General features: G+C 44.7%; 1 protein-coding gene across 1 annotated transcript in view; it reads left to right on the plus strand.

Moving 5' to 3' along the window:
• Window positions 1-27,500, plus strand: part of LOC125299794 (leucine-rich repeat and fibronectin type-III domain-containing protein 2-like) — a 111,071-nt gene that overhangs the window by 12,259 nt on the left and 71,312 nt on the right.

The raw sequence follows: 27,500 nt of genomic DNA on the forward strand, positions 1-27,500 counted from the left end.
CCTAATGGTGGAGAATCAGAATCTCCATACATTTTGCCTCGCTCAGCCTTTTTCTCCAACTGTTGTAGTCAATTAGCCCCGCAAGCCTGGCGGTGCTGTACATAGCGCGGCGCGGTTAGCGTCTCAGGCATATGTTGACAGGTTTTGTGCTGACGGCGGAGGCGCGGTGAGTCTGGCAGTAATAGCTGCGGGGAGGAGAGGGGAGCAGGCAGAGGCCCCAGCAGCTGAGAGGGGAAACGGGACAGAGGAAAGCTGAGCAGAGGCAGTCAGCGGAGGATGAATTGACTGTGGAAACTTTAATGCTCTTCCACAAAGTCTGCACAACTTTTAACCGCACAGCCAAAAAAAAAGCTGTGAGCTTACCTGCAAACGCATTTTCTTTGGCCTCTGAAGTAAAGTGAAGTGAAATATTGTGCCATAGAGTGTGTGTGTGTGTGTGTGTGTGTGTGTGTGTGTGTGTGTGTGTGTATATATATGTGTGTGTGTGTATTTTTGGTAGAAATTGGGGTATGTTTTTTTCCCCTTAGATAACATGTGTCAAACACATGTGGGTGGACCATCAAATGCTAACGAGTATGTGTGTTTTAGTAAACTGACATGAAACAAGAAGACTGGATCCAGATCAAAGACATCTAAAGGCATACACTCATACACACTCATACACGCTGAGAGAGAGACGGCATTCACACTCACTACACATTCACATTCATATCTACGCACACACACACACACACACACACACACACACACACACACACACACACACACACACACACACACACTCACCTACACACACACACACACACAAACACACACCTACACACAGACTACACACACGCCTTCAACTCACAGCACTGTGAGATAAAACCCTCCAAAAAGCTCCATGGTGCTTTGAGGCTTTGAAGCTTCCTGCCTCCCAGTTACAGGACCACTGGAGCTGTTGTAGGAAAGCATCCTGTAGACCTGATGTTTTTCCTCCTATCTCTCTCTCTCTCTCTCTCTCTCTCTCTCTCTGGTGCACTGGGCCGTGCTTTTCTCTCACACCCCTAAAGGAGAACAGGTCTTGGCAGCATATATTTCTGTGTGGGGGGTTATGAGGGTGTGTGTGTCTGTGTGCGTGTGTAGACACATGTTGTAAGCATTTTGCATGTGTAAGGGTATAATTGTGTAGGCGCATGTTTTTGCATACTGTGTAAAAGAGAGATGTGTGTGTTGTGTTGTGTGTGAGTGTGTGTGTGTGTTATGTTGTGTTGTGTGTGGGTGTGTGTGTGTTGTGTGTTCATTCCTGGATAACGCTGTCACATCCTCCTGCAAGGACCTCAGCATCCATCTCCCTCTGTGTTTCCCTCCTGACATTTAGCACCTGTCAGAAAGCCTCACATGTCTAAAAATGGTCACAGCTCCAGCCTCCTCTTCCCTCACGCCTTCCCATCACACACACACACACACACACACACACACACACACACACACACACACACACACACACACACACACAGCTCCACCTACACAGCTGCTTGACAACAAGCCTTTACTACGCTCTCTTAGTACTACTCTTAGTTACTTTGGATAAAATTGTTAAAGTTGTTATGTCGGTTATATGTCTGAGCGGAGATAAATCTGTAAAATAACCCTCTCTCCTGTCCATTCGTCTCTTTGTGTAGGTAGGCTGATCAATGTGGGGTGGTTAAGGGATGTTTTGTCTGCTTATCAATATAACCATCATTTCTGATACTCCCTCTGAGGATGTGGTAGTTTACTGCTTTCGATTGTTCGATTCTGTGAAAAACTGGGTCTTTCAAATTTGTGATAATTAGAAGCAAGAGCCTGGCCCCGTTTATTCTCGACACGTCCCCACAATGGCTGTTACTGATGGCGAGGGATTGAAAACGAATACAAGAGCCTTTGCCACACCACCCCATTCTCTAATGTGCGAACAGCAGTTCCCCAAGATCTGATAAACTAATCTAGCGGCGATTAGATAGCCGTTTGGGTACGTAAAAATAGGGAAAAAATTGCACCCGGCTTTTAAAGCTTTCGTCACTTAGAGCCTGGCGGAGAAGAGAAAAGAAACAAGCCACAAAGCGAAGCCACCTGGTGCTTTGCGAAGCCAGTCAAATCCATTCTTTTTCTTATTATCCCAAGGTTTCTTTTTTTTTTTTGGTGTTGTTGTTTTGTTCTGTACCCTTTTTTCGAGATCGGAGAGCAGATGAGGTGGTTGGCAAATAGAAGCATCATCTCGCTTATTCCCTTGCCCACAGCTAATGCCAGGGGGCCTAGTGGCGGAGGGCATCAGAGAGATAAAGAGAGAGAAAGAGAGAGAGGGAGAGAGAGGGAGAGGGGGGCCGGGTGAGAGAGGGAGATAAAGTGAGAGAGAGAGAAATAGTGGTCTCTTTCTGTGCCGTGGATTAGTTGTTTATGACAATTTGCTCGCACAGCTGTACTGTGTAATTGATCCCCCTCTCTCTCTCCTCTCCTATTTTCTCCTTTCCTCTCCTTTCCTCTCTCTCTCTATCACATCGTTGGAAAGCAGGACAGAGGGGCCCAGGGGAAGAGCTTGCCAGAGAAATAGAGCTTTGAAGTCCAAAAGTAAGATGGCGGCCGGGAAGAATTCAACCTACATTATGGTTGGGACTGGCAGCTGCAGTGTAGAACAAAATCTTGCGCGTTTGCTATTCATAGCACTCAATCAATGCGGCTGGAGTGGGAATAACAGTTGGTGTTTTGTGTGTGTGTGTGTGTGTGTGTGTTTGTATGTTTTGATGGGTTTATATCAGATTCCACGTTCCACCTAATTAAATGGCCAGATCTCACAGAGATTGTATATGTGTGTGTGTGGGTTTGTGCATGTGTGTGTGTGCGTATGTGTGTGTTGATGTGTGTGTGTGTTGGTATGTGTGCGCATGTAGGGTCTGTTCGCAGTTAAACATCTATATGTGCCATCTCTAGACGCCCCTTATCTGCAGTTTTTACCTGCTTGCTGCAGTTGCCTTTGTATAGTCTCACATGCACAGTGGAACAAAAGTGTCTGCTCATGCTGAAGAGCCGTGCTGTTTATATTAATGCCCGGGTGGCAGGCTGTTTACTTTCTCCATTATTGCTCCCTGTTAACGTTATTTGATGCTGTTGAGCTGTGGGTGATAAAGATAGCTCTGGTGACGATACACGGGCCCACTTACTTACACACACTGCTCAACCAGTAGGTTTCTAGGTCTTTTTTTTTTACTTAATTTCCATCACTTTGCTTGTTTGCATCAAAGTCCCACTTGGCTTGTGCTATCTTTGGGAAAATGCCCACCTATTTATTTTAAGTACAAGCCAGAGTTTGGATTAATCCTCCATGGTAGGAGGACATTGGTGCGAGAGGTAGGAGTTGAGGTGGTTGCAGAGTGATATGAAGGACAGTTTTTTGGGGTTTTTCTTTGCTGTTACAGCAACACTTAACAACGTATGCGCTGAAGTGATGGATTGTCACCAGAGACTCTCCGCAGACAATAAGAGCTTTCTGGCTGGCTGAAGCATCTCCCTCTACAGCTCTTGCATGGCTGTTTGAGAACACCAGCAACATTAAATTTCAATCCGACACTGATATCTTATTTATGCAATAAGTGCCTTTGTTGGGACGTCCTCACATAAACCGGGCCCGGTGCTAGTAGGCTAGCTTCTTTTCTGAGAACCACTCCCACTGAACAGAGATAATAGGATGTAGGATTACAAGCTTCCATCAACTTGTCTGTGTGTGTGCATGTGTGTGTGTGTGTGTGTGTGTGTGCCTGTATGGATGTGTGCCATTATCACTATGTCTGTGTATACGTACACAGCTGTATGAGGATGGATTTGTGTTTGTATTCATGTTTATGTATTATGTATACTACATGAATGGTGATGAGTGCAGCTGTGTGTGTGTGTGTGTGTGTGTGTGTGTGTGTGTGTGTGTGTGTGTGTGTGTGTGTGTGTGTGTGTGTGTGTGTGTGTTACACACACCAAGACCCCTGGCAGTTGGGTTAGCCCCTTGAGCCGTGGATCTGCCCAAGGTTTCTTCCTTGGTAAGGGAGTTTTTCCTTGCCACTGTTGCTCTTGGGTGCTCCTTGTTGGTGCCCCCCACCCAATCCCAATCCTCCCCCACCTTTTTTATGCAGCCCTTGCCACTTAATCTACTAACCCCCATTAATGCACAAATAGGCTGACACCAGACATAATTTCACTGCATTTCTTACTTCCAGTAACTATATGCATGTGACAATAAACTTCCTTGTAAACACGTTTGTGTTGTGTGCACCAGGGTCAGGGGCCATCGTTCAGCTCTTCTCATCTCCGGGGGTTGAGCTGAGGTCTCACCCTAAGATTAGACCTCATTTCCCTCTCCCTTTCAATCTCTGGCCATGTCCTCATCTGACTGCCACTGGCCGCTCCTACAGATCACAGGACTTGGCCCGGGCTAATTCTTTAGGAGACATGGAGGATTAGCAAAGTAGAGTAACTATTCCGTGTCCGGGTCCTGGACAGGGATTTCTAGGAAAACTTGGACTCGGTCCTAGAGATTTCTGTTTCTGTCTAGGCCCTTCTGCATGAGATTATGTATAGCTTTTATTTCTCTCTCTCTCTCTCCCCCTCTCCTATACACACACACACACACACACACACACACACACACACACACACACACACACACACACACACACACTATTTGTCTCTGTCCTCTTATTAGGTTTAAGCTCTCTCAAAAACAATTGTGGCATTTCAAAAACGAGTTCACAGCAGGCCATTCATCAGCACTGGAGTCACACGAGTGCACTCGGCTCCCTTTCCTTTCCTTTCGCCTGCTCCCCCACCCCCCCCCACACTCCACCCCCCACCCTGTGCCATTCAGCCCCAATCCACCCCACTCTCCACCCCCCACACTCCACCCCCCCCCTCTCCACCCCCCCCCCACTCTCCACCCCCCCACACTCCACCCCCCACCCTGTGCCATTCAGCCCCAATCCACCCCACTCTCCCTCGCTTCTGTTTGACGTCTCTGAAATACTACTGGCATTTCCATCAGAAAATGAGTTACATAATGTTACGTCGACAGAGCAGGGACAAAGCCTCACTGCCATCAGGCCCTGGCTGGCTGCTGTTTATCAGAGCTCATTTAGTAGATTGAAAGCCAAATACACAATAGCTTTTTTGCCGCCATAGTGTCTGCCGTAGCACTGTGGGGGGAAAAATAATGGAATGTGATATTGCTGTTGTTCTTTTTACATTATTAATGGTGTAGCTGATTGAAAGCATATCAAATATTGATTAGAGAGCCCACGGCCAGATGTGACACCCTGCATTTCGCTTTTGTTGGTGCACAGGGGCTCAGATTGAGTTTGTTCTGATCAAGGCCTCAGCGTGCTTCGGGAGCAGCAGCCCTGTGTGTGTGTGTGTGTGTGTTTAGTGTGTGTTTAGTGTGTATTTTGTGTGTGTGTGTGTGTTTAGTGTGTGTGTGTGTGTGAGGCTGGGATATGTGTAACAGTGTTGACTTGATTATTCAATGGATTGGATGTGTGCACGGGTGGTGTAACTGGGATTGTGGCATATCATTATCACATGTTATGTGTGTGTGTGTGTGTGTGTGTGTGTGTGTGTGTGTGCGTGTGTGTGTGTGTGCGTGTGTTTGTTTGTTTGTTTATGTGTGTGTGTACATTTTATATAGGTATGAGAGATAGTGTGCATGTCTGTACACTGCAAGTAGTCATATGTAAGCATAGAAATGTTAAGTGACAGTAATGTGTGTGTGTGTGTGTTGGGGGTAATGGTGACAGACTGTGTGTGTTTTCGTATATGTTTGAACACACACGTGTGTTGCTTGCACTTTAGTGTGAGTGTGTGACACAGGCACTGCGAGACTGGCACTGTCTGTGTGCAGACATCTCTGCACATATTGTGTGTAGCCATAATGCATGACTGCATGTGTGTCTGAGTGTGTGCCTCTGTGCGTGCGTGTTGTGCATGTGTGTGTGCTATGTGTGTGTGTGTGCGTGTTGTGCATGTGTGTGTGTGTGTGTGTGCATGCGTGTTGTGCTATGTGTGTGTGTGTGTGTGTGTATGTGTGTACGTTGGCATGCCTCTTAGGGGTGTGGAGAGGGCCACGGGTGGGCTAAACACATGACACAAGGAACAACATGGAGCACTAATGGAGCCTGATGCATTAAACATGTGGCAGCAGCAGCCCCCTCTCCTCCATTAGCCCCAGTGTATCTCTCTATCTCTCTCCCTCTGGCAGCACAACGCAGCAGGCCTGTAGCAGCACTGCACACGAGCAGAGGTCACCCACAGACTCAGGCATATACTCCTTAAACGTCCCCTTCAACAAACCTTCACTTCACCAACTCCTCTCATTTCTCCCTCTCTGCACCTCCCCATCCCTCCCTCCATTCTCTTTCAGCCTCAGCTCCAAGTGTCATTGTGCCTGCAGTTCCTCTGTCTTTCTTCTCTGCTGTTTGTAGTTCCTTAAATATTCTTTTCCGCTGATGCAGACGCTCTTTATTACCATCTTCTCTCCAGCGGTGCCTCCATGACTCCTTTCTTTCCTGCACCTCCACCTACTTCCCCATTCCCCACAGCTCTCTAGCGCTCCTCCATCAGCCCATCTCTCTCTCTCTATCTCTCTCTCTTCTCTCTCTCTCTCTCTCTCTCTCTCTCTCCTCTGTTCTCCAGCACTTCTCTGTCTCCTTTCTTTCCTGCACTTCCACATGCTTCCCCAATGTCTCCAGCTCTCTAGCGTTCCTCCATCTCTCTCCCTCTTTCTCTCTCACTCTCTCTCTCTTCTCCAGCACTTCTCTGTAACTCCTTTCTTTTCTCCTGCATTTTAGTTCCCAGTGCTTCTCAATCCTTCTCCCCCTCGTCGCCCCATGATCAGGCTCCATGCATCCTTTCTCGCCTGCATCTCCAAATCACTCTCCACTTTCACTAGCACTCATTTGTCTTCCCTTTATTGCCCCTTCTCTGTATCCCTTCTTTTTCAATACAGTCCCAGTCCACTCCCTTCTCTGTTCTCACAGTTTCCTACACTTTGATTCTCTCTACACTCTTCACACACACAAACACACGCGCACACACACACACACACACACACACACACACACACACTCATCAGCACTATCCCCATAGCTCTCTTGACTCTCCTTCTTTTCCCTTTCCTTCATGTCCTCCTCCACAGTCACCAGCACTCTCTCTCTCTTGCACTCACTCTCTCTCTCCATCTCTCCTCTTCTTCTTCACGTCACACGCTGACAGCGAACGTGGGACGCGACAACGTGACTTCAGAGGCCACCGGGTTGGCACGAGACAGACGGTGGCGCTGAAACAACACGTCTGGCTTTTGATGCCAAACAGCTAACCCGCACCCCACCCCAAATGAGAAGTGAGCACGAGGAAGATGAAGAGGCAGGAAAGTTTACGTTCCACGTCGCTCCACTGTCAGATCTCACCGTCACTTCGGCTCGCCCGCCTCTCCTTCCTCTTCCTCGCTTTTTTTGTGAGCGAACGCCGCCGCTAGACATGAGCAGTATCCTCTCAGGCTATGAAACTACACACACACACACGCACACACAAACACACACACCCTACCACCTGATGCCAGACTTGAATCAGCCTTCTGAAGTAGAGCTGAAGGAGTGGAGTGCTTAAAAGGCCAAGGTCAATTCACTGATTCCCTTTGTGCTTCAACCCTGTTGATGTGTGAATGTTCACGCTGTTTTGAGGTACTTTAGAGAGGTTTAGTGTCTCTCTCTGGTTTTAAATGGCCTCGCTCCATTGGGAGTCAGTGTGAACGGTTTGAAATTACTTGGCTAAACTTTTCAAAAGGGTCACAAAATGTACTATTTGGGGTGTAAAGCAAGAATATCCCAAGAAAATATAAGTGTGAAATCACACAAATAGTTTGTCTGAAAACCAAAATGTACTAAATTACAGTAAATTTTACTATGCCATGTCAGCTGCTATGCCAATTATTAGCCAAAAGTTAAGCAAAAAATGAGATGAGTTTAACAGGCTCTCTCACAGCCCAAATATCATTTAACAGCAAGCATATTTTAAAATATTCACCAAGCGTGATGCTGATCATCAAATGCATGCTAAATAAAAGAGGAAGTTCCATCGATTTCATCAAAGCTTCCTGTGAGGGGATTGCATTCAAAAACTCACAGTCTGACCTAGAGGCACCCTGAGTGTGTGTGTGTGTGTGTGACTGAAGAAGTGAAGGAGAGAAACTAGTGGGGTAAAAAAGAAGGAAAAAAACACCACATAAATTAACAAATAAACAAATAGCTGCCCAGGAGTTTCAACATGGTTAGTAAGTGCATGCTTGCCCAATGTAATATTCATAAGATTTATTGGCTGTGGAATTAAAGCCAGCTTTCCCAAATTTAATCTCCACTGCACAAAAATGCCAAGGCTACAGGGGAGTGACACGGGAATACAAATCACCGCTCTCCTTCCCCCGTGAAAAATGGCCTGCATTTCCAATGCATCATACGCGCCACTGTGCCACAATTTACGTCTCACTTAGAAGTGATACTGACTTATGGCGCTCCACTCTCTCTAAATCTGCATAGCCTGGTTTCATATATTGGTGGTTAAAAAACGCTAGCCCATTAAGAGCAAAATGTAGTCCCCCTAGCCCTAGCAAGATGTTAAGTAGAAAACGTTGGGGTTGTCACACTCTTGAATTTACAGAGCCAGGTGTGCAGCAGGACTTAAAAGATAGTCATTTAAATCCTTCGGGGTTGAGCTGTTAAAAAACACAGTTGATGCAGGTCAAGCTGTGTGAGTTGCATAAAAAAGGGTGCATATTCGCTTTCTCAGGATGTTCCTGAAGTGAACGATAATGGAAAAAGAAGAGAATAATTTCTCTAATTGGGCAGGAAGTGGTACAGTCACCACTATTGCCTCAGGGCTGATCAACCCCTGCTAATTTGTGTATCTCTTTTTCAATCAGTGATAACGAGCACCCTTAAATTGGTTAAGCACTGCATGCTAATTACAATGTTTAGCATTTTTAGGACCAGGGTGATCGGCACAAGTTGGAGAATTACCAGTCTAATTCAATTGGTCATATAGGTAGAGGCTATTTTTAAACTGCCCTACTTGGCGTTTGGACTCTCATTAAAAATAGCTTTCTTTTTATAAATAGACCTGAAACAAGCCGTGAGAGCTTAGAGGTTATAATTAGTCATGCGTGTACACAATAGCTCCATGTCCCGATCCATTTATATTAGATCGGCTTTAAATAGGGTTTAGCTCAGGAACCTTTTGTGTAAGCTAGCATGAGAAAGCTATAATATTAAGTAGCATGCTAATGCATCAGCAAGTAACATGACTGAAGTTAGATTTGTATGCCTGAGAGTGTGATAATAAGTCAAATAGAAAGTATGCTCTTTATAAGATTGGCTCAATATTTACATGTGGTTTAGCTTTATTGTGCAAGCAAGTGTTTGAATATCAGCACCAAAGCGATTATGATATTTTGTGTGAAACTTTTTTCCCCATTGCTGCTGGTATGGTGTTGCTGCTTTGAGGTGGAACAGAAAGCCAGGCTTTGCCTTTTTGGATGGCCGTGGAGCAGATGTCAGCTCGCTGTCATCTCTTTTGAGGGCCATATGCTTCCGTGAGCAAACGTTCCTTTGAATTAGGAGGTTAAGCTGTCAGCAGTATCCCCACTGTAACAAAAAGAATGCCTTAGGTGCTGCTTTAGCATACATATTCTATCGTCTGTGTTAAGTTGGGGGGTTAGCAAACGGGGCTCAGGCAAAGCATTGCACTGCAGCACTAGACACAAAGCAACACGCGCATGTAGAGATAATAGAGACAAACAGGCAAACAGAAAGACAGACAAACAGGGTGACAGAGAAAAAAAGACAGAAAGAATAAACAAGTCTCCGAATATCATTCGAATTCTGGGTGTGGATTATTTGACAAGGGTCGACTGAACCAGTTCAAATCCAAGATTATGAGAAGTTATTTAATCGCCCCACCCCTCACTATCCCCTTCAGCAAAGCCTCCGTCTGGACCTTTAAGATGGCCTGGCGCTCGACATTAGCAGGAGCCCTTGCTGTTAGGGTTAAAGGTCATGTGTAGTTATCCACAGACAGCGAACAGACGTGGTAGAAGTAATCCAGGACTAAGACTTCAATTAAATGGCTGAGCAGGGACGGTTTTATTTTCTCTAATTCGGACCCCCCATAAAAAAGAAGATCATGGGAGTGTAATGGTCATTGAAAGTCAAGTTTTGCGAGTTGGCTTTTGCACAGCTCGAGGCTTTTTACACGTCTCTCTCGCTCGAGTACTGTTTGTCCAAAGCGATTTCATTCACTCGGACAGCTTCCATGTGCTCTGTCCGTGAGGATAAAGATCCTGGATTGCGGGGACATCTACTATGAAGCCCAGCGGCTTGCTGGACATGTTTCTTTTTTTTTTCATTAGCTGCCGAATTCCACAGCGACAGTGTTACTGGCAAACTCTCGCCAAACCCCGTTGGCCAGGAGCAGCCCCCGTAACGCTGATGTTAAACGGCTCGGACAGTTTACTTATTACACACAGTGCACCCAAAGGACTCTGAGAACGGGAGTCGTGGAGATAAACTTCGCCCCTTATGGAAGGAGGCTTTATAGTAAGAATTTGTGTGCTAGGGGTTTAATTTGGCAGCAAGGAAATCCCTCATGAGTTTGCAGAATAAACCCCGAAGAGTGCCCTAAGGATGATTAAGACCAAACAGACGCTGACAGAGGTGAAATCCTTTTAAAAACAATTCACTCCCGTTGTGGGACTGCATTTTCTTTGGGAGATGCCTGACCGCCTCAGTGCCGCTTCTCCACATCTGCAACACATACTGCACTGCTTTTATCTGAAGAGACACAAAAGCGCATTAGCAGAAAAGTCTTGCAGAGTGTGTGTACTCCTGGGGACCTACATGTGTAACAGCTGTTGTCTGCAGTCCTCTCCATCAGCTGAGCTGGTGGAGTACAAAAGACTGACACACGTGCACAGCATTTGCGGCTCTGTAAGATACTGTAAAGTCACATTATTTTGCTTTTGAACTGCAGGCCCGAATACCAATCTGAAGGTAACTAAGCAGGTTTGTTTTGAAACGGAAAGTTGTATGCGTATACGGATCTTTGACTGCATGTGTGACATAATGGTCCTTATCCTTGCAAGGTCTGTGTGTGTGTGTGTGTGTGTGTGTGTGTGTGTGTGTGTGTGTGTGTGTGTGTATTGAAATAGTTTAATTTTTTCACACCAGAGCAATGGCATGAGGCAGAGCAATGGCATGAGGCAGAGCAATGGCATGAGGCAGCCGGACATGAGACCTGTAGTCATCGTTTCAGTGAGGACCTTTGGGCTATTCCAAGTATGTGGTGATAAACCTGGGTAAGCTGTAGTGATAAACCTGGGTAAGCTAACTCAGAGTTTGTGGTAAACTTCGAATGGCATTGTTTTATTAGGTCAATGAAGCCATACAGCTCTTCTATTGGGAGGTTTACCACTTACTTTGAGTTAGCTTACCCAGGTTTGTCATTAAACCACGCACTTGGGATACCCCCCTTCTGTGGCCTATTCTGAGCGTCCTGTCCTATCCTGGTTAAACGAAAACATGAAACAAAACAATTCAATTAGCTATAGTAAAAATGACTTGCCATATTATTTCAGACCTCATTGGTCCTGAGAGCTATTGGTGCATCAGCACTGTAATCTGTCAAAAGCAGTAAGATTAATATCATAATCATGCCTGTGTACCAGATTGCATGGAAAAAATATAGTTTATTCACTGGAAGGTTTGAAAACAACCCACACGCTGTCAGTACATCCCTTAAGCAATGCATACCAGCGGAAAGTGTCACATCCAGGGCTGGGTGCCTTGGGGCAGATGTCAGCTCACTTTTGCGTCAGTCACCAAAGAATGGAAGCCTATTGAAGCATTAACGACAAAAAGACCTTGAGACACAGCCAGACGGACTTCCTTTTACTGTTTTGACACTGCAGTAGAGCAGCTTGCTCTCTTTTATTACTGCATTATCGCTTGGTGGGAGAAAACCAACTGAACATCCTTTGATGGATGTCTTCTATTTATGGTGAACATGTCAAAGCATTTCCCTGGATATGCTGCAGTGTTCTCACTGGAGGTATAGTCTGCAGGCACTGGAACAACTTTTTTCCTTCAAGCGAAGAGGCAGTTGAATTATTATATTTTTCATGTCACCCACTGCGGGGACATGGAGTGTATGAAGTTCTACATGTCTTCATGTGAAACATGCCTTGTAGCATCATTAAAGGTTGGCCATTAAATCAGTAAACACAAAGTCGGTGTTCTGTGCCAGTGGTAGCACCAGTAACTGACATGTTCTTCGCTCAGATAACACCAGTTCTGACCTTTTGTCTCTGCCTGGAGAACATTTTTAGACACTAGAAAATGTGTTTCATTTTCTGCCTCTTCTTTTTCCTTCTTTCTTCTTATTGTTTATCGTCTTTCGGTCTTGATGTAGAAGTCATATTTTGTGCATGCATAAATGTGAATAAGTGTCTCGTAGATCTGAATATGTACTCCTGTTTCAAAACTGCACAGTGTTTCATTTAATAATAGCAGCCTTATGCTGATGCAAGTTTGAGGGATCGTCTTACCATAGCAAACAAGAACACAGAGGATTCTCTTACCATAGCAAATTATATAAATCAGTCCCTGTACAGCTGTAATGCAGAATGTAAACCTACTTCCTTCCCTTTGGAATGCATATGCAATTCACTGTTATTTGCAATGTTATTTCAGTTCCAATGTGTAATGAGAAGAAAATATAATGATTTCCTGTGGGAAATTCGTGCCACCTGTAAAGCAGCCTCAATGCTGTATATTGTTTACTCGTATAACTATAATTTGTACCTCATATGAACTCTTGCTTACTGCATTACGAATGCTGATATTCTAATTGCAATTCTTTGTCAGTATTTTGCAACTTTGTTGTGCATGCCTGTCTGTGTACTGATCCATATTTAAGTTATAGCCAGTGTTATTCGCCACATAGACAGAGGCAGAGATGAAAAACACTGAAACACCCTTTTAGCATCAAAAGTAAAGCTTACAATAAGGATGAGCGATTCACTTTAGAGCATAATGCATTTCACTGAGGCTTGAAAACTTTGGAACAAAAACGCCATAATTGACTTTCTTTGAGCTTCTGCAGAATGAAAGACACAGCCCACACATTTGTGCTGCACGCCTATGTATGGGGTCACTGGAGGGGAATGTGGTTTTGTTCGCTCCACATTACCCTCAGCACTACAAATGACATCTGCATTGGTTTAACGAACATCCTCAAGAACATGTATTGACCTGCCCTCGGCACGTCACAGGTCCTTGCTCTCGCTTTCAAAGGCCAGCTCTCCTCATCAGCTGTTAGCAACGACACGCAGCCCTGGCAGCGAACACGCAGATAAAGAAGATGGTGGGAGGGGTGGGGGGGGGTTGTGGAGGAGGTGGAATGACAGAGCAGAGGCACGGAAAGGGATTGGGGTGGGACAGGGCCCCGGCAATCTGTGCGTTGCCGTGGCAACCTCCGTGGTGGGCCTTGTCGTGCTTATGAACGGGGATTTGAAAAGTCGCCCTTAAGCCAGCTGAAGAAGGCTAATTAGTGCACATGACTTTCGACCTACATGCCACACACAGGTTACACTGAGAGATCGCCAAGAGAAACAGTGTGCGAAATGAGTGTACTTAACTCATGCTATTATACACCTCCGACAACAATCAATTTCGAAAGCTTTCTAATGAGCGTTAGCCGGGCCTACTGCATTGAACAAACATGTTTCGGGCTCCTCGGGGTTTGGAGTCATACGGCGCGGATGCTGTAGCTCCCTAACTAAACCGCAGAACCATCTGTACACAGCAGGGCCCTCCATCAAGGCAATTACTGTTCCTCCTCTGCAGCCTTTTTTACTGCATTCATCCATTCAACTTTATGTCGAGAGTGCAGGAGGAACAGTGTGAAAGGGTCAGGGCAAGCCTGCAGTGGGAAGTAACCCAATTTGGTGCGTTGTGAGTGTGTGTGTGTGTGTGTGTGATTGTGTAAAGAACAGAGTCGGCATTAAAGTCCTGTGCTCCACCCCAGGTGGGTCCAGGGTGGATGTGAGAAGATCAATGCTGTGGTGAGAGCATTGCTGGCGCCCACCCCCCACCCCCCACCGCCCAAGCCCCAGGCAGCCTCCAACACCTGGGATAATTTGTCTCTCTCTGGCCCTTGCCACCGGTGCTTTTATTTATTTTTGTCTCTTATGAGTTTCTGCTGGCGACCCCTGACAGGTTGGCCTGGTCCTACGTTAATTTGTAGTGGTGTGCGCTCTCTCTCGCTCTCTCTCTCTCTCTCCCTCCCTCTCTCTCTCTCTCTTTCTTCCCCCTACCTCTCTCTCCCTACCTCTTTCTCTCTCCCCCTACCTCTCTCTCTCTCTCCCTCCCTCTCTCTCTCTCTCCCCCTACCTCTATCTCTCTCTCTCCCCCTACCTCTCTCTCTCTCTCTTCCCCCCACCTTTCTCCCCCCCTACCTCTCTCTCTCCCTCACTCTCTGTGGCTGTGAGAAGTTACAGATTGTGGTGGAAGTGTTCAGTCATGCCGGGGGATTTAGGCCTGCTAATAAGATCAGCCCGAGCAGGAAAGACATGGGCCTCCAGCATCGCTGTACTTAGCCCACTTTAATTGGAGCATTCACGGCGAAACAGGTATCCAACTTGCGTGAGTCATTCGCCACTTATTCCAGCATGATGCATATCGAGCTGAGCACCGTCTATAAGAATTGTATAAGTCTTAATCGAAGGCCAAGGACCCCTGTAGTCATTTGATTGACCATGTCGTGAGGGACAGCGAAATCAATGGAAATGTGCGACGGTGTCGATATACATTAAAGCCAATATAGTGTTTTATGAGCGGCGCCGTCCACACAAGGGGCTTTAAGATGGATGAGCATCCTTGCAGGCATGAGTTTAATTAGTGATGGCCATCCAAGCATGGCAAATCAGGCTGTTGTTTTTCAACAGCTGTCAAACACCCCCTTGCTTTACTATTCATAGGACTACAGCGTGTGGGCCTCCTCTACTTAGGTGTTTATTTAATATATAATATTTTTTTTTTTTTTTTTTACTAGAATGAGAAAAAAATCACACCTGGTAATAAAATGATTCCTGTTTTTTCTTGACTACAATGAAATGTAAATTAAGGGCATGTGTGCACTTGTACATTGCTCTATCACTGCCCCCAAATCATATTGTATAAGTAACAATTTCATGCAATAGACCCATAGTTTGGAACCATCTTTATTTACTCATTCTAGCCCTACTGCTTAGCATAATGTGAAATATTTGCATAAATGTATTTTTTCTTCTTCTTGAATTCATGCCATGCTGTTCCACCAATACCCACTCTGCATTAGCCTTGTTTTTCAACACTTCCAGCAAACCTCAGGCAATATTTTTTAAATCTCATAACATTGTGCAATCAGCTTCAATTTGCATGAGCGCTAGTCCTACTGTTGCATGTTGCTTAGCTGTTCATATTTTTTCCTTCATATTGAATTTTTTTTAACTATTTTTTTTTCTTCTTTCATTCTTTTTTCCACTTTCATTTCCATTCTCATGTGTGATGATGGCCTTCATCAGTGCCCGCCTCCACTCAAGGCTGTGGCGCTTCTGCCATGGCTGCGAGACGCAACCGGTGCCCAAACAACCTTGCCATCCCACCCCACCCCAGCCCAGCCAGCACCACCCCCCTGGCTGATGGAAACTGACAGAGTGCATACACCCTGCTGGTATTAATCACTTCCTGCTTCACCCGTGAGTTTGGGAAGGCCCTGCCACCTAATTAGGGGCCGACATAATTCGTCTTCTGCACTTGCTGCCCCCACTCCCCGTGTTGTGTTTCGCAATCGCGTCTCCGCTTTGTGCTCCGTGCAAATGAGCGCTCAGACCTTCAGAAGAGAGAGAGAGAGAGAGAGAGAGAGTCTTGCACTTCAGAAGAAGAAGAAGCAAGAGAAAGAGGGAAAGAAATCCTTGATCCCCATTTGCTGTGGTGTTAGCTTATGTTGCCTCTCCTCTCTGCAAGGTAATGAAGGCTCATTTTGGCCTGTCAGTTGTGATAAATGTGTGTTGAGCGCAGATTAAAATGTAATGTCTTCTCGCCGACTCCATTTCAATGCCGGAGAATCTCACCGCTGGTTTGTGTCAGAGACAGAGGGAGGAAAGAGCTCCGTAGACGGCATTGAGGATTTTCTCATTACCTGCCGAGCCCACACACACTCTCAGGCCACTTTGAGTTCAGCGTTTTACTGCAGATGTGCTCAAAATAACAGGAAGAGAAAGTGGCCATGGTGGTTGTGCTGGTGATAATGATCGCAGTTATTGCTCTGACCGCAAAACAAATGCGCTATCTCTGCCATTTAAGGGGCTTTATCTGCCATGCATTGTGCGAAAGTTGAATAAATATGCAAGTGAGAAGTTATTTTCTGAAACATAGATGTCTTCTCAATTGTATGCGATCTCATAATGACCAGGAGCTGTCAGGCGACTACAGATCCAGGGCTCTACATTTGGTCAGCAAAGAAAGTTAAAAAAAGAAAATTCTGCTTTCGAATCATAGTGTGGATCCAGGTCATCATGTGAGAGGCTTGGCATATGGTGTCCCTCTACCTTGTATGAACATTTTAAGTAAATTGGAACAGTGCTTTGTAAGCATGCACACACACGCACACGCACACGCACACACACACACACACACACACACACACAAACTGATTACAATACCCTCTGCCACCTACTGGGTGCAAGGGTAATTAGATGCTTCTAGGGGGCACAGGAAATTCTCTTGTTATGAGTATGCTATTCTTCAAATGGTGTAGGTGGTTTCACTTGACTATGTGTGCAAGGTGCTTATCAGTGTTTCTCTGCAGAGCTCTGCAGAGTCTGACTGTGAATGATAATCTGTATTCTGTTAGTACTGAATCAATCCCATTCAAGGAACATGGCTAGTCCTTTTGTCAGGTACTTAGAATCATTGCTGTGGGTAAAGCAAGACGCTTTATAAGAACTATGAACATCTATATGTTATATGCCAAAGGCCAGCATCGTTGTGCTTTATTTAGACAGACGCACTAAGTAGTCCTTATATTCACATAACGTCATGGTCACATGTGCATTATGCTGGTGGAGAACCGTGCACACCAGACTTGTTTGTTCCACCATTTGCATCTGTATCTCTGAATGGCTCATCACCTGTGATTGAAATCGAGCTGAATGGCATCGTCATTGTGAGCTTCTGCAGTCACTCAGGGACGCAAGCACAATTAGCTTGCATGTTCTTGTGTGCTATAATTGTCTTCTCTCCGTTTGTGAATGCTTGTTTTATTTTAGTTTCTTTCCCTTGTTATTTTTTGTGCCTTTCCGTTTTTTTTTATTCTTTCTTTTTTTTTGCAATGCTTTTGCTTTCGTGCCGCCTTTGGCTTGAAGCGAACGCGTGGCGTCGGCTCTTTGATGTGACTGGAGAGGTGGCAGGTGAAGACGGGTGCGGCTTTGCTTTGGCAGTTGTGTCACACCACCTGAATGACTGCTAGGACACTTCTGTCAGGAGGCAGCCACAGTGGCAGCCACCGTAATGTTTATTCATTTCCCTGGAGAAAACTCAACTATATATAGCTCCGGCGAAATGGAAAGTAAAGAGCCATTGGGAAAAAAAAATTAATGTGAAGTTTTGGCATAGCGACTGTTAAACACAATAATACAAAGAGTAAGAAGTTAGAAGTTAAGAGAGCCTGTGTATGAATAAATATATATTTATATAATTCTAATGCGACTGTCCTATTATCAAGAGCTGCTCTCAGAAACAGCTTTTTGCAGCTTTGTGGAGCTACGGGAGAATGGCCTACATGTAGGGCAAAAAATAGCATTCGGAAAACACTGAGCCTCTCAAAAATTTAGAGGCACCAGGTCTTTGATTATTTTCTCTGCCTTGGCCGACTTTCACAACAAAAAAGACCCACAACACATTTCAAAAACCACATTAGGAACCAGGAGCTTTGAACAGCCTGCTGCCTTTAGTCGGAGTCGGAGCACTAACCCCAGCTCTCTCACCCAGGAGCTCGCTCACCCTCCCTCCTTATTGCCCAAGAAGGTTTTTTGTTTTTTTTTACCAACCATTAGATTACAGAACAAAATCCCTAAGCTGACAGCTAGGGTCTAATTTGCATAGGAGTGAGACGCCCATTAGAGTTTGTCTCACCTAAGAATTATTCACTTGACATGGGTGGTGGATGTGAAGGCATAAGCTCTCGATATCTGCAATCCTCAATACTTGCAAGTCATCCCGAAGGTGTGAGTGGGGTGCGTTAGACTAAGGAGTTAGATTTGGGGGGGGGGGCGTCATGGATATAAAAAGGTGCTATCCCAATACTGGCCCCTTCGGGCTGGCTGGCAACTCATTCTAATCCCTTTCTCTGAGATAGGCATGTTGTCAGGGGCTTTAGCCGGACCTGAGGAAGACTAAGGAGGGACTGCCTTCTTCGACTCAGACAGTGGGGATCAGTCGGCAATCCACAAGCAGAAGGGATTGAGGTCACATCAGCCATACGTAAAATGAAGGGAGCGACTTAGTGTTTTTCCTGTGATTGCTGGCATTGCAGCACGTTTGAAGGCACTTTAGATTTTTTTTTTGGAAGCAAATGTCTGGTGGTTTCAGGGAAAGTGGACTGAGACTGATTGGTTTAGAAGTGCAAAATACAGACTTGCATCATTAGGGGCAAAAAAGAATGGGTGGGATTTCTAGAGGATACACTGGAAGACAGTGAAAAAGTACCTCCTCATCTTAAAGGAGAATTCCGGTGTGATATTGACCTAAAGTGTATTGAAACATGATACCGAGTGTGAACGTATGTCTCATAGCCTATCTCGGCTTGTCCCCTGCACTCCAAAATCTGGCGCTAGTTAGCTGATGCTACCAACAGCTTTTTCAATAGTGGTGCTTCGGCATCGGGCTAGCCATGCAAATAAATCACTGTTTTACACCCATTTACGAGGCTCAATGTATCTCCACACTTCATTGGTAGACTTCCGAGGGCCCTGACATTTAAAACGAGACATTGACAGCTTTGAAAAAGCACTGGTAGTTTACTTACAAGACGATTTATACAGACAGTATCTTCACAAAGTTTAGCGTTTGCAGCCATCTTGAATTTAGTCACGATAAGTCAAGCAACGAGTAAGAATGAACAGGTATGATAAGGGATCAGATTCCAAAAATAATTCAGTGGAAATGCATGGATTCCAGTTGCTGCTACTGGAAGAAACTGGAATCCATGCATTTCCACTGAATTATTTTTGGAATCTGATGCCGATGCCGAAGCCGATGCCGAAGCACCACTATTGAAAAAGCTGTTGGTAGCATCGGCTAACTAGCGCCATATTTTGGAGTGCATGGGACAAGCCGAGATGGGCTATGAGACATACGTTCACACTCGGTATCATGTTTCAATACACTTTAGGTCAATATCACACCGGAATTCTCCTTTAAAAAAACAACCTTTTACCAAGGCATAGTCTGGCATTACTGTACACTTTCACGATGGCACTAATTATTCTAGAGGTAGCTTGGCAATTTCCCATATTCCTATCTTTTGATTCCAAAGACGTGGTATACTCATACTGTACATCTTTTTAGTTGTAAAGATGAATGTCTGTGCTTGATGTTGCACTTTATGAACACAATTGAAATGTTTGGCTGGATCAAACATAGCAGGACTAGATTTTCTATGATAATAAAACACCATCATGTCAATTTTAAGTAGGCCTACATGCAGAGATACTGAAGAAAAACAAAACAAATGGACAACAAGAAAGGATTCTGAAGTTGGTATAGCTACTTGCTAGTAATAAAACTAGCTAACCTTCCACAGCACAATTTTCTGGACAATCCTGTCAGTCATAATACCCTTAATTTCAACATAATTACTCAGTTAGCATATGCTATTTAAATGATTTATTTTTTGTTATTCATACGGCTGACTCATAAAGTTGCACAAATGTAAGTTAAAGGAATCATATGTAAGCATTAAATTCAATTAATCATAAAATGGCCCTGGTATGTCACTAGACATTAAGAAATCATGTTCATTTCAAATACTTATATCACTGACAACAGTAGTCCAGCCAGGATATTGTCATTTAAAGTTGCAGCCCTCAACTGATGTTGATGTTGTGTTTTGTCATGTCATGTTGTGTTGTGTTTTGGCCTGATGTGCCACCCTCCACCTATTTACTAATCACAAAGTCAGTAGTGTTTCCGGGGTTGGCAACCTCGAGTCAGGGGGAGGGGGAGGGAATACACTGCTCTATGGTTCCTTTAACTTACTCTAGTTAGCTGGCAACACAAAGTTGTCCATGTTTACATGTAGCTTGCATCTTTGTCCATTTCTGCCTTTGACTATTCAGCTAGCTGACCCATTAAATAGTAATTAATGTGATTTGATGCATGAAGTGAAGACATGTTTGTAGCACAAGGTTGTGTGCTACTGATCCATTTTTATAACTTGTTAGCAAAGTTAGCATGCAACGATTCAGATACAGCCTACCGGAGGAGAGGATCAATGCATGCAAAGTGGAAAATCATTTTTATAATTTTATTTTCATAGAACCAGGTTCCTTGAAGGCTATTGATAATCACAGAACACTTTTTTCCCAGTACTCTCATACTGTAAAGTAGAGAAATAATTTTAAGCAAATTTCCGATAAGCTTTCCCCCCTTTGCCTTTTTTCCCCCTCTTGAACACCTCACTCTTCAGTCAAAGTAGAGTGTAGAGGTTTGGGTAAGTTTTGCATCAGCTTCAGAGAACTCATCCGGTAACTGATAAATCCATTATTTATGCTCTCCAGCAACATCAAAAAAATCTCTTCCTTCCTCCTCTGCCTTGTAGCTCACAAGGGTGCCTATTGTATTCATGAGAGCTACGGGGTGCATTGTAATCACTTCCACATGGCTACCTGGGGGGGCTGCACCTCTTTTGACCCTCTCGGCATGCCGTCTGTCCTTTTGAAAAACGCCTCACTCCATTGGAAAGGTCCTGTAGAGAACCTGTGTTGTATTTTGCAAGTCATTTTGTCATTTGCAAGTGTCAGTTCCGGGAGAGAGACTATGTATTAGCACTTCATCCACCAGGTCAGGGGGCTGTGACATCTCTCTCTCTCTCTCTCTCTCTCTCTCTCTCTTTCATTCACAGTGTGTTGGGATAGTATGCCACCAGTGCTTGGCAGTGTGCCCAACAACCCACATGCCACCTCACTGGGGCAGGCGTGCAAGCTCAGAGCATCAACTCCTCCAAAGGCGCTTAGCACAGGGTGTGAATTGACCGTTCGCAAAAGCCACGCCCCCTAGTTATTGTTACTACGCCCGTCAAACTCAGAATGGAGTTGTCTAGACATTCAATGGTACAGTGGCAGTTAAGACTCTGTAAAAGTTACAGAACAAGAGGCTCTTTTAGAGAGTCATGGACCTAAATTAATTTACAATCCGTTGAAAGACTGCAGTATGACATGGAGACACATGTATAAATACTCATATCTAGCTTTGTTGGGTGAGAAACTTAAACGGGAGGCTAGTGTGATTCACTGATATTAATATTAGCTGTGCTAAATAGACTTGCATGCATGTTACAAGGACACTGGGCCATGTCATGTAAGGAACATGATGCCGCAAAAACGGAAACATAGCCTACATTGCAGAGCAACTTCAACTTTATTATTATATGGTGAATAAATGTTACACTACTGTGCACAGCCCACTGATCTATAGCACAGCCCCATGCTTCTCTGACGTGACGAAGCTAGCACGTTATTAGCAGCGGTTAGCTAACTATGCTAACGTTAGTTATCTACAAGTCTCCCCCAAGTGACAGTCATTTTATATACAATGCTGGCAATGCTGAAAACAATTAACATCCTTATTTATCTTACTTACATAGAGTTGACTGTGCAAATTTTTGCTTGTGTATATAAAACTTTGTCATCAAAATAGCAAGATTACAAATAAATTCTAAGCTAGTGTCTTCCTTATTTTTATAGTACATAAAGACATCTTTCAAAGAAAATTGAAGATTAGGGTATTTGCCTGAGAACCAGTGGCTCACAATGTCTACCCATAACTTAGTAGTTATTGGACAACTGTAAAACAAATTTGTCAAAGTTTCGCTATGACCCTTACAAAATGTACATATATCTTCAGTATCCCAATATTTAGAAACAAGAAAATGTACTGGGTATATTGTGTGCAAGATTTTAAAGTGCACTTCTTTGACTTTGTTACTTATGCAGTACTTAAAGGGAGTTAACCAGGACTTACCCCAGTTAATGGACCCAATTATTGCACCCCAGAAGAACTTCCCCTTAGGAGAGATCTTATTTCTTTCCTGAAGCACAACTCGAATATGTTTGTTACTGCACTTCTTGTCAGTAATTGGAACGCCATTTAGAGAAAGTGTAGGGAGAGTAATATTAATTGCATTATAACAAAGATGACTTTTAAGTAGCTGTAACAAGCCAGAAGGGATAGCCTTTGTTACCAACTTATATTGTTTGAAAGGTATAGGGAAACAATGTTGAGCCATTAATTGTTCATAAGACAGCAAATCCCCTTTGCCATCTAACAAGTCCACAATACGATTGATACCCTTTTCATACCAGTTTTGAAGAAAGATAGATTTGTTCTTGCTGACGATCTTACAGTTATTCCAAAGAAAGGCACAATGTGGGGAGAAATTGTGCAGGTAGCAGATTTTCCAAGATAGCAGTGCTTGTTGGTGAAATTTGGACAACTTAATTGGAAGTTTGGGTATCGAGTAATCACATTGTAGCAGGAAATGTATACCACCAACCATACTAAAGACATTATGCGGAATAAAGTTCCAAATAGAGAGAGGACTACACAAAAGCCTCTTAATCCAGTTCACTTTAAAGGAATAATTCAGGTCAATAAAGACTGCCTCAAGTCCACCCTCTCCTTTACAGTTAGAGATTATCCCTTTTTTGAGTTTAGCTGTTCTTCCAAATGAAATTAAAGAATAGCTTATTTATCTCTTTACAAACAAAATCATTAACAAAAAGACAGAGAGAGGGATAAACAAAATGTGATAACCCTTCAGCTTTGGACAATGTCACACTTTGTCTCTCCTATATATGAGACCAGCGTCTCGTCACCAGTGATATGCTAATGAGTCCCAGAACGTCCACGCCCTTTTTTAGGTGAAGGAAGTAGGCACTTTGCTGAAAAGAAGGGGTTTGTGGCTCCAGGCAATCAGAAGAGAGAATCCCGATGGGAGGCTGTGGGACCCGGCGTCTAAATTTGTTTACGTCTGCGGCAAACACTTCTTTAGCTAAAGTCAGTCAGTCATGCTAGCTAAAGTCAGTTGATGTCCAATGTTAAATATGTCTAATCTAATAATGAAGGAATGAATGAAACTTTGCGAACTACTAGGAGCTGTGATTACATGTCATAATTCAGCTCCGAGTTAGCCTGCAACACCTAGCACTAGAAAACTTAATCAAGATTGAAAGGCATTTTTCTGTGTATCGGTGTTGTGTTAATCCCACATATGGCATTTGCCTGTCCTTTTCAACTCATATTACTATAAATTCCCATAAAACCGGACAAATATCAAGGCTCCCAATACATTTCTATGGTGCCGTATGGTGAAGTTGACGGGCCATGTCTGCCTGCACGGAGCTACTGGACTGCGTTCGATGGGCGGGGTTTTGCGAACGGTCAATTACACTGAGGTTGTGCAGACCTGACACCCGCGATTAAGACCCCCCACTCCAAAGGAAGTCACCGTCCACGGATGCATGACAACAGAGCAAGGTCTGATGGAAATGCCCTCAAATGCCTTTTCTGTGATCTGCATACTAGCCCGAAAGAGATCCTTTTTAGCACTCGTGGCTTGCATGACGCCAAGCGTGACACGCCTAATGTCAATGTCATCAGTTTCCTTGCAGAGAGAGAGAGAGAGAGACGCAGCGGTCAGGGGACTAGCCTCCCACTGTCGTCTTCTATGAGCAGCGGTACTGCCTGGAACTTTTCCAGTGACTCAGGCCCATTACGGCGTGAGACTAGACTAGGGACAGTTCAGAGGTGGTGCGCCCAGAACTGAAACACGACGACGGAGCCCTAAAGAGGAGCGCTGTCCTGCATCACTGGTTACCCAGAGTTCGACTGCCTTCAGACATACAAACTCCAACCCACACACACACACACACACACACACACACTTAGTGACTCATAGTCACAGTCTACACTCAGTGTACACACTGAGTCATGGATATGCACACACATATATGGCAGCTTCTTAACACACACTGACAGAAATGGTTTGAGTGAACTCATAGTGTACTACAAGTTGTAGGTATAGTCCTTTACACATTGTGACAACAGTACCCAGCACTGCTGTGGCCAGTTATATTTCAGAACCAGAGAGGACCTGGAAAGCATACTCAGAAGGTCAGGCTTTTTTCTCTAAAACTTTAGGTACTACCAACTGCAAAAAGCAGCCACTCAAAAGTCCTTCACTTCTGCAAACTGCAAAATAAAAAAATAAAAAACACAAGCCATCACAATAATGTGGCTGTTTACAGCATACTGTGTGAAATGCAGCAGCAGGCCATGATGCGTTCAGCATGAGAGGCCAGGGTAAGCGAAAGAGAGAAGGGCGGCGAAGTGAGGAGAGATGAGAGAGAGGGAGAGAGGATCGTCGGCCATTAGTCCCCTCCGAGCTGCCCGCACTCAGCGGCGTCCATTGGCCCAATACCATCAGGACAGGAGGTGGGGGTGGGAAAGGCACCATGGAGCGTGTAATGTGCTGCACAGCATGAAACAAGCTGATGTGGAGGTGAACCTGGGTTACAAAAAAAAGCACCCCTTCCAGAAAAAAAAAAAAAGAAAAAGAAGAAACGGTTGAGTCGCTGTCATCCGAGCTTAAGTCGATACTGCCCACAGCTACTTTGCATCTAGTTGCTTTCGACAACTCTGGCAGTCGCTGGCCAGGGTAGTGGCTTTCTAATAAAGGAGAGGAAAAGAGGAGGAGAGACGATGAAGAGGGTCAGCCCGGTTCCTCTCCGTGCCGTTCGCTGACGTAAACTGATCGGAACATTAAGGCTGCCCTCAATTGCCTTTCATATCCATCCCGGGAGCCTGATGGGTTCACTCTATGGTTTCCCCCTGAGATATAAAATGAGTTAGTCGAAAAAGCATTCCAGTGTTTTTCCACGAGGTAGAACAACAGCCAGGGAGAGGGGTTGAAATTTGCTGAACCTGAACGCACTCCTCCCTGGGGAATGCCATATGTGCACATACAGACTCAAAAGGGGAATCTGGGAATATATACTGCAGCCTACTGTATATGCTATCAATGCTCACATAGTCTGAGCAGTGTAGTTATAACATGTTTCGAGCCTACACAGTGGTTTAAGGCATGCCGGGTGCAAATATCAAACTTAACCAATGATATGTTGACAGCTCCGATCGAGGCTCAGTAGTTACGTTTTCACTCTGTTTATTCTCACACAGTTTCTCACAGTTTCTGCCACTGCTCGCTGCAGCGTTTACAAATCCTTACTTTCCCTCTGTCTGCAAGACAGATTTAAACTTGAGAAGTGTGATGTGTTCAAGTGAGTAGGCTCCATATCTGAGACCTCTGGAGTGGCCATAAAAAAGTGTCAGCCGCATCACTTTGTTAAGTCGTTTAAACTTGCCCCGGCAGCACCTCTGCGGATCCCGGGCTCCGTTTTATATAAGACGTATCGCTCAACCCCCTCCCCCTAAGCAAAGTAATCAAAAGGCCAAGCACTTATACGGAATTTATGCACTGGGCATATTTTTCTGCAAGGCCATTGCCTGGGCTGGATCTCTCGGAACAGTGAGAAGAGGTTCTATGTGGCCTGTGTTCGTTGTCGCAAGTGATCGTTGAGAGTTAGAAAAAGCGGTTTCTCAATGACGTCCGCCTCAGGCTCTTGTCCCAGGTGTGCGGGAAGGGGCCAATGACACCCACCTCCATCACCCTAAATTAGAGTGTCGGTCCACATCCAATTTTCTCTCACTGCCAGACACTGTCCTTGTCTCATGTTTGAGGCGCATACTGTGTAATCAAAGGAAGCAAGCGTCTCTCTTCTCTTCCTTCCACTGAAATTGTCTCGAAAACAATATTTGTATCGCCCCCACTCCATTTTTCTATCACAAGCAGACATCTTTTTCATTGCCAATTCGAACAGTCTGCCAAAAAGCCATAACAGGTTGCGTAATACACACAGGATATGTTAATTGAATTGTATTCTAAATGTGATTTCCCCCCTATCCCAAATAAAACAGCAGCATTATTAGCCCATGTATAGATTCCCTTATTTGTTTTGCTCATGCTGAAAAGCATGCAGGTTGTAGCTTATACCTATATGGTTTGAATTGGAGATGGTGGCTGCTTGTGGCATGGCATAACAATATTCATATATTCACTGACTTTGTGTTTGTTTAGCAGCTGGAAGTTGGCAGAGGTGTGTGTGTGTGTGTGTGGGTGAAAGAGAGAGTGATAGATGGAGAGAGAGACAGAGAGAGAGAGATAATGTGTGTGTGTGTGTGACGGTAGAGGTGGGGGCTGTTTGCTGAGTAACAGAGTTGGATATGGACGCTATGTGAGAATGTAATTGGATCTTATCGGTTAGGTAGTGAGTGCAGGAGGGTGGCTGGCTCTTCTCTAGTTTTGCAGATTGCGATGTTGGGGGTGATTTGGGCTAGATTGGTGTGTGTGTGTGTGTGGTAGGGGAGTTGGTGTGTGGGGGTGAAATGAGATAGTGCTTGTGTTGGGTAATAGCGTTGCCTTTACCCCAGGGGAGATTACGTGCCAGTGTAATGAGTTGCACGGCGGGAGAAAAGCCACCAGGACTGCAGCCTCCACGTGGACAACATAATGGATATACATTGCATTCCCCATGGGCTCTGGCTCTACCTAATTGGTGAATCGACAATTGAATCTACCGTTTTGTGTGTGTGTGTGTGTGTGTGTGTGTGTGTGTGTGTGTGTGTGTGTAGGTGTGTGTGTGTGTGTGTGTGTGTGTGTGTGTGTGTGTGTGTGTGTGTGTGTTTACCTGGAGACCACAGTAAAAACTCGGACACTCCCACACACTGCCAAAGCTCCGTTAGTTAAATATGTCCAGCCTCGGCTTCTTGTTTTCACTGTCCTAACACAAGATCGCGTTGGCCAGAGTAAGTTAAGAGTTTCATTCGTAGAGTGTCCTTCAAGAGCAGCGCTTATTTGTCCTTCTTCAAGAGCAGCGCCTCTTCACATTCAGAAAGATAATAGAAAGATAATGCCGATTTATGCTTCACTATTGGCACCTACCATGACTATAAAAGTGATGATGATGAAGAAGATAATGGTGATGATGATGATGATGAGGATGATGATAATGGTTATGATAA

The sequence above is a fragment of the Alosa alosa genome, chromosome 8 (assembly GCF_017589495.1).
Source record: "Alosa alosa isolate M-15738 ecotype Scorff River chromosome 8, AALO_Geno_1.1, whole genome shotgun sequence".
Taxonomy (NCBI): Eukaryota; Metazoa; Chordata; class Actinopteri; order Clupeiformes; family Clupeidae; genus Alosa; species Alosa alosa.